This window comes from Bombus vosnesenskii, unplaced genomic scaffold, assembly GCF_011952255.1.
Source record: "Bombus vosnesenskii isolate JDL3184/JDL3185 unplaced genomic scaffold, Bvos_JDL3184-5_v1.1 scf7180000013287, whole genome shotgun sequence".
Lineage (NCBI taxonomy): Eukaryota > Metazoa > Arthropoda > Insecta > Hymenoptera > Apidae > Bombus > Bombus vosnesenskii.
Window position 1 is genome coordinate 91,938 of NW_022882940.1, and position 18,245 is coordinate 110,182.

At 36.0% G+C, this 18,245-nt stretch overlaps 1 long non-coding RNA gene across 1 annotated transcript; it reads right to left on the reverse strand.

Annotated features, from left to right (window-relative positions):
• Window positions 1-874: 874 nt before the first annotated feature.
• On the reverse strand, window positions 875-15,661 carry LOC117232409. The gene is made up of 3 exons (XR_004493125.1): window positions 15,652-15,661; window positions 2,313-2,316; window positions 875-992 (listed from the first exon to the last, which is right to left on the reverse strand). It is a non-coding gene; the product is annotated as an uncharacterized LOC117232409 (long non-coding RNA).
• Window positions 15,662-18,245: the final 2,584 nt, after the last annotated feature.

The following is an 18,245-nucleotide window of genomic DNA, read 5'->3' on the forward strand; positions in this document are numbered from 1 at the left end:
TGGCATAATATTCATTTTCCGTCAGCTGGTCAACCCGACGACGGTAACTTATTATCGTATTTTGCGGTTTCTAACGACACGGCGCGGTGTGGAAAGGGAAACGAGGCTTTCGCTTCAAAGTAATAGCGAATGTCTGCCGTATATTTCATGTTGAAATGAGTAACGTACACTGAACGCTTCCGACACCTGCCAATTAATATGAATCATCGTTAGAGAAACTGAAATACTGTGACAGAGTGAACCAGACCGCGGCGAGAAAAATCCTTTCGAGTCTCATCATTAACTTCTACGCGAACGCATTCCATTATACACATGTTCCATTATCTGTACTCTCGTGTTAATTTTTAGATCGCTAGCAAATCGATCGATATACGTGGCATAATTTTTTTCTTTAATGAAAAAAGCCACGGTTACATTTCAATTTAAGGGGGTATTCTGGTCTAGAGGCATAAATTTCGGGCGATTTTTGAAGCTCTGTACGAGCGAAACAAAAAATATTTTTGCTATCCTTCTTTTTAGCATTTGTTTATTGATATTTCGAGATTACGTAAAAAATTCACTGAAAAAAAACTCAATATTTAAAAAGTTATGAGCTGGCAAAGTGGGTGCTGCCAAAAAAATGGGGTGTCGTGGCGTGCATGATATCAACCCTTCTGGTCATCCGAGACAAAAAATGCGAACGGATTTTTAATTAGTATGGATGCCGCTATCGTCTGTACCTTGGAAAAGTCAATACAACATTTTTTCACAAAATGACGGCCGTTTGAAAAAAATTTCTTATTTCGCACGTTTTTTTGACAATTCCGAACGTTTAAAAAATAGTAATATTAAAGATTTTGAGCTGAGCGTGATCCGGACGATAGAGGAGTATATAAGGAATATTCAGACCAAATTTAAAATAGATCGGTTCATTAGAACTTGAGATATCGTGCACGCCAACTTGAAAAAAGTAGTTTCGAGAAAAACGCGTTTAAAGTTTTGAGACAAGTTTACTCGGACAACGTCTACCGTCTACTATTCATTTGTTTCGGTCAGACCGGAGCAGATGCCACGTCATAAAAATGGCTGTAACACATAAAATAATTGAAATTTTGAAAAATCCTTTTAAGGGCATATTCTGGAATGTCTAAACTTTGGAAATATGAAAAAAATTGTTTGATTTTTTAAAATTTCTAGACCAGAATACCCCCTTAAGGAAAATCGTTAGAGTGTCCTCTATGTATCCTAATAGCCAGCAGTGTATTGCGTATGAAACATGTAATTGATACCCGAAGACACGACAAAGTTGCATTCTAACAATTGTAAAATTCAATATGTCGTCAACCAGTTGCGCATGAAAATTATTTGCTCGTTTGAACTTTTTCATTTAAACGACTGAACGAGTATTAAAACAATGATTAACATTCATCAAGTTAAGCTAACATTACATAATTAATGATATTCGTTTTTTTTTACATGGTAGTTTATTGTCTGTCTTCGATATCTTAGTATCTTTGAATTTACTGAATTATTCTTTATCCTTTTCCAACCGCATCATATCAAAATACTTTTCTCTGGTCATAAGATGACATAAACGTAAGAAAATCAACGGACGTGGACTTGCCATATTTTTCTTGCGTAATTTATGATACCCGAACCAACATGCTCGCATAATATTTATGACTGTGGCAATTAGCACATCTGTGGGAAACGTTCATTTATAGAATATGTATTCCACTATTTAAAGAATGAAATTAAAAGTAACTCGGCGATGGCGTTCGTATGATAAAGCCGACCCTCGGAAGTGTTTTTAGCGCAAGCGGCGTGAGTGCGATTAGGTAACATGTTACGTTATCTGCTGACGAGTTACGGATCTTACGTTAGCCAACCAATTCTACTGCCGTAAACGTGCGTACACCGTATGCCACTTGTCGAGGCTACGCAGCAGACATGTAGATACGCTAGAGTTAAGCCAACAGTGACGTAGACGTACATACATTAAATTCACACGAGCCGTCCACCAACAATGGCCACAGCTATTACCATGTGTACACTGCTGCTTATACAGGGTGTATCATAGCATGTGAGATCCACTTGAGCAGTGGACAAGAAGAATAAAAAAAAAAAAAAAGAGTAAGACAAGTTCGTGCGAACGTGTGTCCTATGTGACATCGTTAATAAATATTGACAATATTGCATTAACAATACATATTGATCCTTTTAGTTGAGAAGCTTGAAGTATTGACGATATACAAAATGTATGGTAACACGTGAGACCCACTTGAGGAGAGTGGACAGGAGGCAGAAAAACAATGAAAAAAGTTCGTGTGAACTGGCCTTGTTTCTGTTTGACCTTGTTTCCATCTGACCTTGTTTCATAGCTGTTTTAGTGTTCCAATAATCCGCAACTGCTTACCTTCGTGGAAAGTCCTTGAAATGACTAGCCTCGGTCTGTGTTATTCGACATACACCTGAAATTGCTGAAAGATTGCAAAATTCTTCGACACGACGACTGCTAGCATACAGCTTGCATACAGATCGATTTCGAGCACCTTCTATAAAATTAAGTGGTTGTGGATTATCGAAACAGAAAAAAGACTATAAAGCAAGGTGTGATAGGACACGTGTTCATATGAATCCTTTCTATCGTTTTAGTGTCTCCTGCTCATTCCTGAATTGGCTTCTGCATCTTATCGTACACCCTGTATGTTACTATATCCATTTACTATTTAAGTATTACTGGTTCTATTAACATCGTAAGTATTTACATCCTCCGCGTCCCTCGGTCGCTGCTTCCAATCCTAACATTTCTATGACATACTAATTTCCCTGTTACATATTTGTTGGCATTTATCCAAGTTGTTCAACATTTGTTCAATGACGTTAAAAGATCATAGAGATCATAAAGTAGAGAAGATAGATGAAATTACAAAAGATAAACATAATAAAATGGATAAGAGAAATAGAAAGATTGAGAAAGCAAGTAGGCAATAGATGGATGAAGCTGGAACCGGAAAGAGCCGAAAGCTGGAGGCAACGAAATGCAATATAGTGCGATAGAGAAGCCATCGTAACAAGGGCGAAAGCCACAGGAAACGAAGAGATCAGCAAATACAGTGCAGTAAGAATTAGCGATAAGAAAGACGATAAGACGGATCGTACGCTGGAAGAATGTGTTAGATGTGAGTGAAATAAAAAGCTACAAAGTAGCCAAGTCCATCTTGAGGCTGACCGGCTGTGTAATTAATAAATATATTGCTGTAAGATAAACGTCGATCAAATTGCTTTGACGCTAGAATTTGAAAAGATTCGACCACTTTGTTCCGTTTTTCCAACGTCTCCTATTATTCTGCACGTGTCGTGTCTTTTGTAGCTCTCATGAATAATCTTCAGAAACTCCTGGATCTTCATCTTATATAAATGCAAAGTTGTAGTTGAATTAGCATATATTCGAGTAATCGAATAGTTGCTTCGAAGCAATTATCGCGTTTTGTACGAAATCGCGAGATGTGCTAACGTTTATAAAGTTATGAACGTGGTTGTACGGGGGCCGAATTATGCGCGTTTCTTTCAGAGTGACGATCTCGCGAATGTACAAATGATATGGAACACGCACGGCTGCTCTATATTTTAATTAACTCCGTATCGTTAATTTGAAATGCGAATTACAAATTTGCTTTAATCGCGCTCGCGCCACTGTAGCTTCTGATTGTGAACGCGATATACGCAGCTGGGTGCGATGTCGTGATGAATATTAACACCCCGCCGACTGGTCCCGCGTTTCCACGGTTATTTTAACGTTCTATAACTGGCTGTAAGCGTCGTTTACGTGAATTTACTATCTCGCCGTAGATACATATAATGAGGTTATAAAATCGGTCAGATGTTGCACTCTACAGGCTTTAAGAATCTAAATAGCGTTTTCAGCATATACGTAGAGCTTAGAAAAGATAAGAAGCTGAAGATCTGGTTCTAAACTGTATGACGTCAATTTAGGATTAGTTCTTCCCTCACAGCGTATTTGAAAAGATAAGGGGCTTCGGATCTCGTCTTAAACAATTTAGACTTACTTCTTCGTTTTAGAAAGATGAGCAGCTCGAGCGCTATTCAAATATGAAAAGCGATTGTGGAAAAGATACATTAATCACGCTTTAATTTACTCCCATAGAGCGACTAATTTTTCTTCCAGCAATTTCATCGTTTAGCTACCAAACGAAACAATCTTTCGTTTCATTCGAATAAACGTGCTCCGAAACTATACGTCGAGTAGTTGCTTATGAAGGCAACAAAAACGAATCGCGATATTCGTCCTTCTAAACAAACAACTTGCTCCTCCTACATCTTTTTGTACCTTCTGAAAACAACGAAGAAACAACCTGTGTAATTACAAAAATATCAACTGTTCTTTCCCTGTCGAAACTCGATGTCGGAAACGAAATAGGATTCGCCGCGAACAGGCAAAGGTTGACCTTTAAAAAATCCAATTGGAACCGAGAGCAGGCAACTTGGTTTCTTAGCAAGGCCCAGGATCGGCAATTAATTATTCGGAAGGCAACACGCTGTGGGAACATATTCGCGCTATTAAGTTGCAACGAAGGGTGCAATAGGTAACCGATACGCTACTGAAGTAGCGAAGTAGATCGCAGGTTGGGTAGCAAGGGCGTTGCATCATAGGCCCGTTTTACACGGTACACCTTTATGGGAATTACAAATCCCTCCGTGCCACCTATCAGGCCTTGAGAATACACGAGGCTAAGTATGTCCGCACGAGCCACATTATAAATCCTAATCGGCTACCGCACGGTCGACCTCCTTCCACATCTGGAAATATACACCGCATGCTATATACTCTATTCGCTTTGCTGGCTTGCTTTTACCAGAGATTTTATCCAGATATCAGCCTCGCCTTTATATCATCGGATAACGAGGTGTCGCAATACACGTTGGCCGGTAGCATAAATTGATGCCGATAAAAGGATTTATGGCAGAAGACAGGATAACGTTTAGAGAATTCTTTAAATAATTCAGCGTTGCTCGTTTCATACGTGACAATTTCGCAACATGTCATTTAAGCACTGTGCAGTATGTTCGTCAGATAAGGCCTTCCAATTTTTAGCCGGAGTGGCTTCTCATCGAAAACGGAATTCAAAGGCGGAACAATCGTACGGGATCGATCTGTACGATATTTCTTTAAACAATAAAACAATTCACAAAAATACGTACAAAGCTGTCAAGCTGTCTGCGATCCCGACTTTTTACTCGAATATAGGAATATAGGTGCGGTAATAGGAATGAAATTGAAAAAATATTGAAATCCAGCAAGAATTTACTAGGCCAGAAAGCATATTGTACGTAAAACAAAGAAAATATAAATACGAAAGGAACCGCGTTACGCCCTTCTTTGTTTTTCGTGCGATATTCTACGAAATTAAAGTTCAGCTATCCTTCAAACTGATCGCTTTTCGATTATGTTACCCTAACACCTTTTATGTAGAGTGACTAGAGGTAGAGATGTACGTGAAAAAAGGAGGAGGGTTTCTGTTTAAAAAAATAGCGCAATTGCAAAATACACGTCTACTCTTGCGCTTGTGAAAGACATTAGTAGTTCACTTTGAACCATCTATTTTCTCTCTCGCTTTTTCCTCGTACATATCGTCTACGAGAAAAACAGCGGCCAGTAAACCCGTGAACACCCTGTATACAATTATTTATGAATCGAGCTTATAAAGGAAGGGCGTGATAAGTGAATGTTGCCAGTGTGTATTTCGGAAGCTTTAAATTAATCATCTAAATATGTAAACGCTCACTATTAAATGGTAAGTAGCAGATGATTTATGGATTTATAAATTATGTATCTTCTTGCTTTATATAAATGCAAACGACGATGTTTTGATTTTGCTCCAAGTGCCATCACATTAAATTATCTTACGCTATGACTATTAAAAACTATACAAATAACAATGAAAAACTTTTCTCGATGCCATTCTAAATGAAACATTCGCTAGTATCATAAAAGCAAAGAAAATATTTAGACGTTCAGATTTTGCTGCAACTGAATTTTCCAACTCGAGTTCCAACTTGATTTTAACAGTGTTACACACAAATATTAAAAAATGCCAGCATGTTCTATAATTTATACATTTTTATAGCCACCGTGAATTTATATTTTATACGCATCTAATGAAAGCTAAATTAACTTCCTTTTGAACCGTTTCGTTGAACATATTTTTATTCGCATCAGCGATCTCTATTTGTCAAGCTAACCTGTGATCTTGTGGAAGCTTTATAAATAGAACTGTTAATAATTCACCTTAAAAATTCATAAATTTAAGCGAAGCACTTAACCAAGGTAGTCTCTTTCTGAAATTCGAAATAGAATTTTCTGTTCTTTTATTAATTTTACTCGCTCGTTTTCCTTTTCGGTTCCATTCTATTGTAGAAAGCGTGGCGTCGTTCCTTTATCCTTCGAATAAATCACGGTGGTATAGGCACTAAATATGTCACCCGCCAACATTGGAACACAGGACAGAAACACCCACCCCTGCCACTAACAAGTTTATTTTGAGAAAGCAGCCGAGGATAGTTTATGCAACATCTAACATTCCAATGGACGTTAAGAACGTGTTTTTTAATGGTCTCTCGCGATTCGATGTACGCAGTTGATATTTATATTATAAAATCATCGTCCTACCTTGAACTACATATTATACAATAAAGCTATCATTCTGGGAACCATAGGTTTAAATAAAAATAATCTACATAGACAATACAGTGAATCTTTTCATAGAAAATTAATATTTTTATTGCAAAGATAGAAGCAACTAAGGTTAGTATAACTTAAATAAATGATAAATAAAATATTTGAGGATTATCGAGCGTGAAACGTCTGACATTTACAACCAGAATCTGTTTCGTGGTGTAATCCATTCGTTCGAACATCCGGAAACACGGCTCGACATCCTTGATTTCGTCAACATCAACGTTATCTCGACGATCTCGCGTGCTGATGCATAGCATTTTGCAAGACGCGATACCTAAACGAGTGCCGCGAGACACACGCAAATTTGTTGTTTCTGTAACTTTCTTCACGACCTTCCTGGTTTTCTTCTGAACCGATGCAAGATAAAATAACGTATTTAAAAGAATCTCACTGCAAGAGAATCGATGAGGTTGCTCGAATAATAAAACATCTGTCCTTTCCGATAATTTGAGCAAAGTAAAGAAAACCGACTGAAGACGAATCAGCGTCGAATCGATTTTTGAAACGTGCTATAAATTCACAGCTAATTAATACTCGAGCGTTAAACTTTCGCACTTTGAACGTACTTTTCACTTTCTCAATACAATTTACAGTGGCGAAGAAAAATCAGTTTAAAATTGATGCATTTTATTGAAATGAGAATTTTGATTTTGTTCAAAGAATACCATGTTGATAACAGTCGTCTATTCTGTGGTATAAAATTTTTGTTTAATTTTTTTTTTAATTTTTCCATCGAGACAACGATCTACAGTGAGGTCCGTTATAACGAGATGTGATAAAGAGCACGCGTACCGAGCGAAAATTCAAAGTCGATTTTCTCGAAAACAAAGCCTCAAACGAACAATTTTTATTCTATATTTTCGACTTCTTTTTTCGCGTAGAATCACCACCTTTCCGCTTGTACCACCAGTTACCAACCACCCTGTATATTACATACATTTACCCATTGCTCCTATTGAACATTTTTTTTTTTATTTATTGTTGAAATTACAATCAATTCTCGCGTTGAGAATTTTCAGTAATTTTTCTGGCGTGGCGCAGTGACATGGCTGTTTATTTACAATAAGTTAATACTTATTATAGATAGGTATAATTTATAAGTATTATAAGTCCTATTGAACATAAACGGATTTTGTAAAATTATACTGTCTTTTCGTATTCCTTATCTTCACATTTATTTTATAAATGTTCTTTCATTCACCACTGTACATCTCTTCTTTCGGCTGTTCACTTGTCCTTTCATCGTTTATTCCAGCTTCTCGTGCTTACTTCCGGCTGATCCCATTTTCCTTCCCCTTTCGATCTACCTACATCGTTTTAGAGGAGCAAAGCTAACGTACTCCTTCGAGCAACCTTATAAATCCTAATCGGCTTCCAATCAAGTTCCACCCTTCTCCCAGGACAGTAGGCGGCCCGAAAATTTATTCGACTCGTTCGAAATCCCTTTTACCTCGATTTGTATTCCGCTCGACTACGGTGTTGGAAGTAGAAATTTTTGAAAATCTAGTACAAACAAAAGCGATATTACATTTCTTTTCCTTCGATCGAATTTCTCAGCCGTAAGAAGCGAAAGGAAAACACTGACACTGCTTATCTTCCTTTGCTTCGATTCAAAAGAATTTGATCAAATTCTACGAATTCTTACTAATATCTTTTTATTCTTTTTTTAGGATTTATTATACGAAGTATTTTACCCGCGTGGAATGAACAACGATAGAAGCTTTGCTCGACAAATTATTTCGGTGTTAAAAAGTTTCTTAGTTTATTTAGAAATCTTCTCATTTAAATCTAACATTTTTGCGCGTGTACGTGTGTGTACGTTCGCCACGATATTTCGCCTGGTTGTAATAGTTTAAACAAAGAAATACTTCGACCGAAAATTAATATAAATGTGACGTAAATTTTCCTAATTAACGCGTTTCTGCAATCTGTCCGAGTTTAAGCAAATATATGATAACTGTCAATTATATGTGAATAAAAGCTACTCAAAGACTCAAGGTAATATTCAATACTATTGGAGTTGTTCTTTATGCCTACAGAGCTTATTACCGCTATCTATCTCATCTGATTATACATCTGAACTGAGTTCTGCATTATTGATGAGTTCGTTTAATGTATTCACTTTTGCACAATTACCGCGCATAACGTAGGATTATTAAACCGTACACGTCACTTGTAAAATATTAATTCAAAGAATTAAAGAACGATCAAGTTTCATAGTACTCGATAAATTTCCCTATGGTCGAATGTAATAATTTAATTTGTAAATGTGTCTTGCTTTTTACAGATGAAACTAAAGACTAGACGAACAGGTAAACAACTTCCAATTTCGAGAAAAGGTGACTATTACAAGCTGCGATATTACTAATTCGATACTTTGATAAAAAGAAAAATGGAAACTGATTAACTAATGGAGAATTAAAAAGGTAAAAGGTGAGATAGAATCTGTAGGAACATAACGAAGGATAAAATACTGCTAAAAGTATTATTCCACGTGAAAGTTTGCAGAGAACATGTACATTTTATAGAACAAATGTTTGAATCGCGCGATAAATCGATCAAACAAAATATATTGGCTAAACGTGCAATATATTGATCGAATCGCGTATTACAAATTTGCGACATGAAAAGGAAAAGATGAAGTGATATTGATGTAACAGTCATTCCTAGTTGTGGAGAGTATTGAATAATGAAAAATACTTCGGCGAAAGAACAAGAAATAAATCGGATAAAATAACTGCGCAATAATTCTCGAAAATGGAATGTTTACGTGTTTGGCATTTTGCGCTACATGAAATAATAGGAAACATATTTCAAAGCCTATATTTGAGCAAGCTTATACTTGTCCAAAGCTTATATTTCATCGTACATTTGTACATTTCTCAAATACCGGAACAGAATGGACAACCTGTTGCATAATTTATGCGAAATGAAAAGTCCCGTGATGCAATTTTCCATATTTTGCAACTTTCTAATATTATATTTTATATATCGCTACAATATCGTATCCGTACGAACGTTGTCGTTCCAAAATTTGAAATTAGTAAACGAATGCTATCCAATTTTGCTTCAACACATTTTGGAAAACTCGCGATAATACGCGTTGAATGTAAAAAAGAAGCGTTGGAATAAAACTGTCAAAAATTTATTATTTAACAATCCTGAATAATCGAGATATTTGTGCCACGTTTTTACGGGATTAAATTTCGAAAATTCGAAGCTGTTGCGAGCATAAAGCACTTAGCATTTCGGAAAATGTACGTGCACATGGGATGCGAATAAATCAAGTCAGGGAAATGCCATATCAAAATTGTGATCGAAAATAGTCTTTGCCAAACAGTAAAGGAAATACCATCACATTCGGATTGAAGCTACATCGACCTATCAGTATTCGTTATTTAATATAAATAGAGGTAAATGGGCAGCTATTTGATTTTATATAAATTAAGAAATATGCAGTTTCGAAGAATAAAAATAACCACCCGTTACTTCAACTAAATAGACAAAATCGATTAGAATATTAAATTTTATCATCCTTGCATTTCTTCGCTTTTAGACTTGTCGATCACTTTTTCCAACGCACGTAGATGGAATAGGAAATTAGAAAAGCTATAAAATTAACATTTTGTTGAAAATGACAACGTGAATTCGTGCTCGCCATCCATATGCAGATGCGTTAGTTATAAGAAATAGTAACTAGAGGATGATCCTAGCTACAATCGGTAGATTTAATCGATAGGCTTAAGATGCCTTTTTGTTTTTATCCCTAGATTTTGTAAGCGCGTGCAGTGAAGGTTTTTTTTGGCTCAGAACGGTGTGATAGATTTATCTATTCAATAAAATAATAACTATCCTGATCTTACCTCTGAGTATAGAAATAACAACACATTTGTGTAGATCTCGGTATATATAGAATTGACAAATGTGTAATAAGAAAAATTTGTTGAAGTAAAGAATGCGTAATATTATGTGGAAGTTGTTTTAACTCAATACATAGCGTTTTAAAAAATACAAATGTATTAAAATTTTGTTACTACAAGGGATATTTCATATACATTAATTTAATGTAATTTTTACTATACATAAATTTAAATTACTACTGAATCAACTATATGTATCATCTGGATTTTCGATTTTCAGAAGCGTCGCTATAGTTATTTTCAAAGCAAACAATCTGAAATATCCTTGGAGAAAAGAAGAAAAATAACTAACAGCAGAAAGGTAAACGTTCGTTTAAAGTAACGTAAGGTATATAGACTTGAAAACTACTAGAACTAGAAAAATTAAGGAATACAGTGGTCGCTTGAAGATTACTACATAGTTTTTCATCTATTGCTCATAGCTATACATCACCTTGCTCAATTTGTATAAACGATGCATGAGTATCAGTAAAACAAATGAATGAACAGCGAGCCAAGGATAGAAAGTAATATTTACGATCTTATTTTGAAATTAGTAGATACATACCATATGAAATATGAATGATCTATTTTAAATACTATCAATGTATTAAAATTAAATACACGACTTGTGTTAGGATGTTTAAAATATTTATCGCTAGAGTTTATTGCTCAGAATAATCTTTCCATTTCAAGGAACCTTCTCTATCTTATCTGCACGTTAACAAGTACGTAGATAAGCCGAAGGTAACGAAGTCCATAAATGACAAAACTATATCATAATGCCTGGCATTCTCAGATACCACAATTTTTTCTTTTTTTTTTTTTTTACTGCATATTAACTTCTAAAAACAAGTTTTATCGTGTCATAACACCCTGTGGTTCCAGCTCTAATAAAATATAAAATCGCCTTCAATCTTTTTGCCTGTGTTCTTGTAACTAAATTATATTTGCTAAAAAGAAGTAAATGTCTATATGATTTCCAGCGTATAGCTTTTAATGTGTACACCGAAAGGCAGGTGGAAAAGAAAAGACGCGTACAATATGTCCATACCATATGTCCAGGAATCTCGAATGTGTTGGCGAACGGATGAATTTAAAGTAGATCCGCGGCACATATGGAAAGACTGGTCCGCCATGCTAAGGTATAAAAGAACGAAAGCTGGCTATAAAAAAGAGAAAAAGCACATCGCCGGAAGGGTAACGTGTCGATTACGTGGGATACGACCTTACAGAGGAGGTCTCTTTTGCCCTGGGATTCCTTTTAATGCTACTCATCGTGAATCGTCGTCTTTACACTTCTCTCTCCCTCTCTTTCTCTCTCTCCTTCTCTCTAGTTGCTATCGTTTCGCTTTAATCGCTAAGGATGATTCGGACACAGCAAAAAATTTCCCATTGTACTCCCTATACTCTTTGACATTCGATTTATTAGTTAAAAACGACTTCGGCATTGTACAGGAGGAAGAATGAAAAGGTTTTGTAAGTTTTTACATTGCCAGCTGGGGATCGTATAAAATAAATTTCTGTCGCATCTTTTTATGCGTACGATAGAAATCGCTGCGCTTGAATAATTATAAATCGCGAAATAATTACGAAGTAAGGAACACTTGACGCGTAGAAATATAGAGGAACAAAATCGTTACGCGTTGCTCAGCCGTCTTCAATTTACGCTTATTTACGAAGATCATGGAAATTATGAAACTCAGAAAAATATGTAGGTTGTAAAAGTAAAAGTATCGTCAGAATGTTTCGCCTAACTTTATCACCTGGATTATCTCGCTTGTTTTTTGATAACATTGAAAAATGTTTCAGCAGAAGTTGAATGGTTTCGAGACGGACATAACTTGATATTTTTATTAATACGATGGTCACCGATGCTTTTTGAAACGAGATCCTGTATTTTTGAATACATTAGTCAATCCAAAAAAAAGCATCAAGTATTAACCAATTTATGTCGAGAAACTATTAATTTATCAGACATTTTAACTTCAATTTATGAAATTTACGTACGAAAGATGAAGACAGTATAAACGCAAGAATACCGTTCTTCAATCGAGTTACCAGCAGAACTTCCAGAGAATTATTTTGTGGACGGATCAGTATCCGAAGAAGACGAAGACTTTCTCATCTTCGCGCCCATTTTTATCAACTTTCCCATCCCATTTTGCGTAAATGCCACTGTGATACTTTCTCTTCCTTGAGGAATGCTCCTAAACGTGCTGCAAGAATATCTGAAGAATGGACATTTTCTAACATGCTCCTTTGGATGTGTCCCTATACTTATACACCGTAGTAGCGTACCTATTACATCACATCTGACACAGTATCAGAAATCAGCTACTTCGCTGGAAACCAAATTAACGTGGTATTCGATGAAATTCGCCGAAGACAAAGGCCGCAGCACGTATCATCGCTTCGTACGAAGAAAATGACGCGAAAGTCAATTATTACTGACCTCGTGGGCGTCTGTCGCTGTTCCAGCATCCCATATATAAAGTTCCTAACTCTCAAGGGCAATCGCTGATACACTTCTAGGCCTCTTCCCTCTGACACATTTCAGATATTAGATTTTGAACGTCAATCAAGGCGGTTCCATCGATCGTTATAGCGGCTATATGACAGAAGCGGATTACACGGGAGTGCCACTAGTGACAGTGTGCTTCGTACGCTAGCAGGGCTCGTATCGCGGACGTTTGAATTTTTTAAAGCTTAATGGAACTTGAAAATTGCGAAAGATAGGCTTGATTCACTTTGAATTTGCCTTTACATTGCAGATAAAAACAATTGCTTTACGCAGAAGACTAAGAATTCAATAGAAATTTAACTTTATTCTTGTTAAACGTCTGAAACCTCCTACGAGGCTTATTTCATCTACAATGAGGAGTAACTACGATGTTTTTTATTATATGTCTTGTTTAGAACAGGAATTACTTCTTTTTCAAACAAAATTGTAGTTATGGAGTATTACCCTCCGTTGAAACCCTAGAGAGATATCATCTTGGAAATGTAGAGGTTGTTTAGTCGTGTTCAACTCACGTCCAATTTATTGAGGACTTGTGTAAAGGATTGTGTAAACGGTAACGAGAACTTGTTCGTTATTGAAACCGTCGAATATATTTAAAATGATTAAATAAATTAATGTACGGACAATATTCGCTGGGATGTTCGTTCAATAATATAAGTCGTAAAATAGGATCGCTAGTGACTCGTTAATTAGATCGCTGATAATTCGTTGATAACTGATCGACAACTGACTGTAACTTCTTTCCTTGTGATCGCGTCTGCTTGTTTGTACTGGTCGGGGAGCAGTCGGAAAATTCAAATTCGTCTTCGTTCGACGGTCTCACGTAGCGGCGACATTATTTTGCTCGGAGTTTATTTATCGTTATGTTTCGTGCGTCAAGGCGATGTCAATGTCCCGAGACAAAATAAAAATATGAGTTGAATTGTCCTCTAACTCATATGCCGCTACAGAAATTTTATCAATCGTCCAATTTAGAACAGTTTGATAACAATATAATTGTAAGAAATTTATTCTTTAAATTATGATCAAGTTAATTTATTCTTTTGACCAATTTGTAACAAATTTTATAACGAATTGAACAGAATTAATTTCATTCCTAATTTAAAAACATTTTATTTTGAATTTATCCATTATATTCTTAATTTCTATATTTACCTTACCTGCGCAGCATCGAATTTTCCCTGCATTTGTTTCAGCGCATATCAAACAGAGAAATATCGAATTTGTTAAATATGCTATGTATTTATACTTATTGTTTGTGATTTTCACAAATACAGCCACGATGCTGGAATATACTGATGAAGAAGAGTATTTATGTTTCAATATGTGTAGCCATAGACACACGAAAAATGAGCTGTCGAATAAAATTTGCTAATCTGAAAGTCATTTATCACGACCTTTCTTCTTCTTCTTCTTTTTTTTATTCTCGTCGCTTAAGAAAAAGGAAAACAAATCGTTCTTGAAAACAGACGTAAACTAGATTCTTCGTAGCGAGACACACGAAGTAGTTTTCTTTTTGTAGATTGAAGGTCGACTACGTCTTTTTAAATTAATTGACGCAGCTCGTCGCTTCCAACAGAAACTGATTCTCATGATGAGCAGAACGATACGACGAAGGAACGTTTGTTCCTGATTTTCATGGCCAAGATCGATCTGTCTAAATATATCGAATATTCGTATAACATATTATAAACATGAGAAATTCTTGACAGAATTCTCGACGAGAATGATTCAAAGATAACAATCCATTTGCATGGAAATTAATTTCCATTTAGTTTCTCGAAAGTCTACTCGCATGGTACGTACTATGCGGAATAAGTGTGAAATACTATACGACGCGGCTAACAGAAACAACGTCGTAAACATCGTGCAGACGCAAAGCAATAAAATGTCGAGCGTTGATCGCGTAAGTCAAAAGGCCCGCCATTCGCTTTTGTACTGGATACATCAGATTATAATGCAATGACCCGAAGAAACATCTGCCAGGTCGAGACTTACTGTTAGAGCTGCATTGCTAACACGACAATGCATCATGCTACGTGTTCGTTTAAAGCCGTTTCGTGATCCTCATAAACGTCACAGAAGATATAATCATTTCGTTCCGGCGCACCTTAGTTTGCGAGTCGATGTAATCTTGGACATAAAAGTAACCGGAGTTTCTTAACGCCTGTGAAAAAAATCAGCTATGAAATTTTCTACCACTTCGTAAACACGAATACCATCTATCGTGGAACAGCTTAATTTATACCAGTCGTGCCGAAGTACTTGAAGTTAGCATCTCGTTACTCTAATTACAGATAGAAGGTTAATTTTATACAATAATTTGATCACGTACAAAAATCTTCCTAGAACGATATAATTTTATTTTATCGTTTCTTTAACCTAACAGTGTCCATTTTTTTATTTTATTTCTGGCTAAAATCATCGACGAACGTAGCTTCTATAATTCAGTGATCTTATCGTATTCAAAAATCTTTCCGAAATAATACAATTTTATTTTATTTATTTATCTTGTGTGCTCTAATAGTTTTGTTCGCTTTATTTCTATAATTATAACTCTATAATTCAGTAATTTTATCATCTTCGAAAATCTTCCTGGAACAATAAGATTTTATTTGATCTTTTATTTAGTTTAATCATTTTTGTTTGTCCATTTTATTTCCGACCAAAGTGATTAAGGAATATGAAAACATATTGAAAAATAAGAACGTATACACATAGAGTGGACGCAATCTCTTCTAGTCAATGGTGTTCAACGATATTAATTGGATAACATCCATTTCTGAATCGATTCTTTAATTTATTTTTTCATTCGTTACGATAAATGTATTTATAGAAGCTCCCTCGTTTCGCAGAATTGTTACACGATAATCGATAGCATTGCAATCGGGTCAAATAACATCTATGTATCGAGACCTATAAAATAAATGCAAATGACAGCTAATAATACGGTTTTCCAAGAAACAAATATATTGGGACATGATACTAATTAATTTTTAAAACTTAACCGCTGTATAGACACGGAACAAATTGTACTGAAATAGCTTTTGCGTAATAATAATTGATGATGACTCAGTGCGAAGGCATAATATTCTTATACGTTGCGCAACATCGACAAGCGCGTATGATTCAGATTCTAATAAAATAGTTCACGAGATCAGAATAATAGCAATGATTAAATAAGAAACTAGAACAATTATGCAAATCATGTTCCGCTTGTATTATCAAGCGCAAGGGAAAATGGACGTCTTTAAAGCAACGAAAGACTCAGGTTTAGATATATTCAGATTTGTTTCGAATTTTGCCAGAATAATAACAGTGGTAGAGACTTCTACCAATGCAAATGAAATTTCAAAACGTTTCGAATAACACGTACAATTTTTGTTATATATAGAAATATCTATGGCTGAGGCAGAAGATACCAATGTTATATTTTTGCAAAAATAAGTTAAACCCGGTGATATTGATTTTGTAAACAGTTATATATTCCATATAAAAAACGACAATTTCCAATTCTATCTAGAAATGACTATGACGACATTTGTACATGCCAATGTCAACATTTTTGATAAAATAAACCTTCTGCGAAAGATACCAAAGTCAAGCTAAAAAGAACAAATAGCACGAGCATTAATTCTCTCTTTTTGCATCAGAAAAGAAATGTCAAACAGCTGGAACTTTCGTGTCAATGTTATTTGGAAAGGAAATACCAATACCTTAGCTTTATAAGTACGATAAATGACATTGCTACTTCTTGTATCCAGCAACGAGAATATAAGCTATGAGGAAGAGAAGCCTTTTGACAGATATGCCGAAGTATAGTTAACATGACGTGATGAGGATTCTGCCAATGAAAAGACTCGTGTTTCTTCGTCTGAGGTCAAGTAGCCAGTAGTCCTTTAATCTTCGAAAGTCTTGCTATTGTGGTTGCGCTAGAGGGTTGAATCGCGTTTCTAGTTCGCTGTTACGCTTTATGCTTCCTTTTTGTATAGCGTTTGCTATGAAGAGCATGTGCAGATCATCATGGAGGAGAGTTTTATTCGATACGTACCATTGTGCCATTGAACGGAGGATTTTTCACCAGACTCTCTATAAAACTGCAATGCTGGCTTTACTAGCACATCCCCAAAGTTCCATTTGTACGTCCATATTAATATCATTCTGTACATAAGAATTTAGTTTCCTAGCGATAATTTTGATGTTCCATCTATCAGCCAGTTTGTGTCTTCGAATCTCCGATCAATCTGACTTCCTTTTGCTTACGTGTATCTCTTCCAGCTGCGGTGCTAAGTGTCGGACCGACGTTGCCGATGTTTGCGTTGAAATAACACATATAATAAATTCATAAAAGATATCTGCGAGTGTTGGAATATTTTCGTGAAGCCTAAGTTTCTAAACCGGTGGAAAGTTAATACGAAGTAGAGGCAAGGGAGAATCGCGGTCGCGCGCTGCGTGGGCGTAACTCTCCCCTTTCCTTTGTTTGCGCGAGCCTAACTTCTCGGTTGCAGGTCACCGGGAACTCGGGGAAATCTGAGAAATGCGACCTTTGCAACATTTGCTCCGGCTCTCAGCTTCTCTCTCCTTCGCGTTTTCTCTCTTTCTCGATCGAGCTGCGCGCAGTTTCTCACGCCTACCCACGCACGCTGAGAGTGATGAAGCAGTCACACTTGTTGCACGTTTCCCTTCCGTAAGCACCCCGTACAATCGCAATTCCAAGTATTTCGACTTGACTAATGCAATTAAGTAACATAATACGCGCCGGTCTCGATACAGTCGATCGAACTGCGTCTTAAATATTATGTCCGCTTCTTCTGGCGATAATTTGAGGCGAGCGAGTAACAAATTAGCCATATACGTAGACCGGGAATTTATTTGTCTTAATACGAAAATTTATTTCATCCGTCAAATGAAGCAATTGCTTCATTTTGGACATCTTTTATATTTTTGTAGTGTACGTGCATTCTTTAATTTCTCACGAATGCGTAAGAATGCAAAGTCAAATTACATGTGCTTTTTGAGAAGAAAAAATAAGATATAGCATCATATTTCATTTTACGCATTCGGCCGATACTGACATAAACTT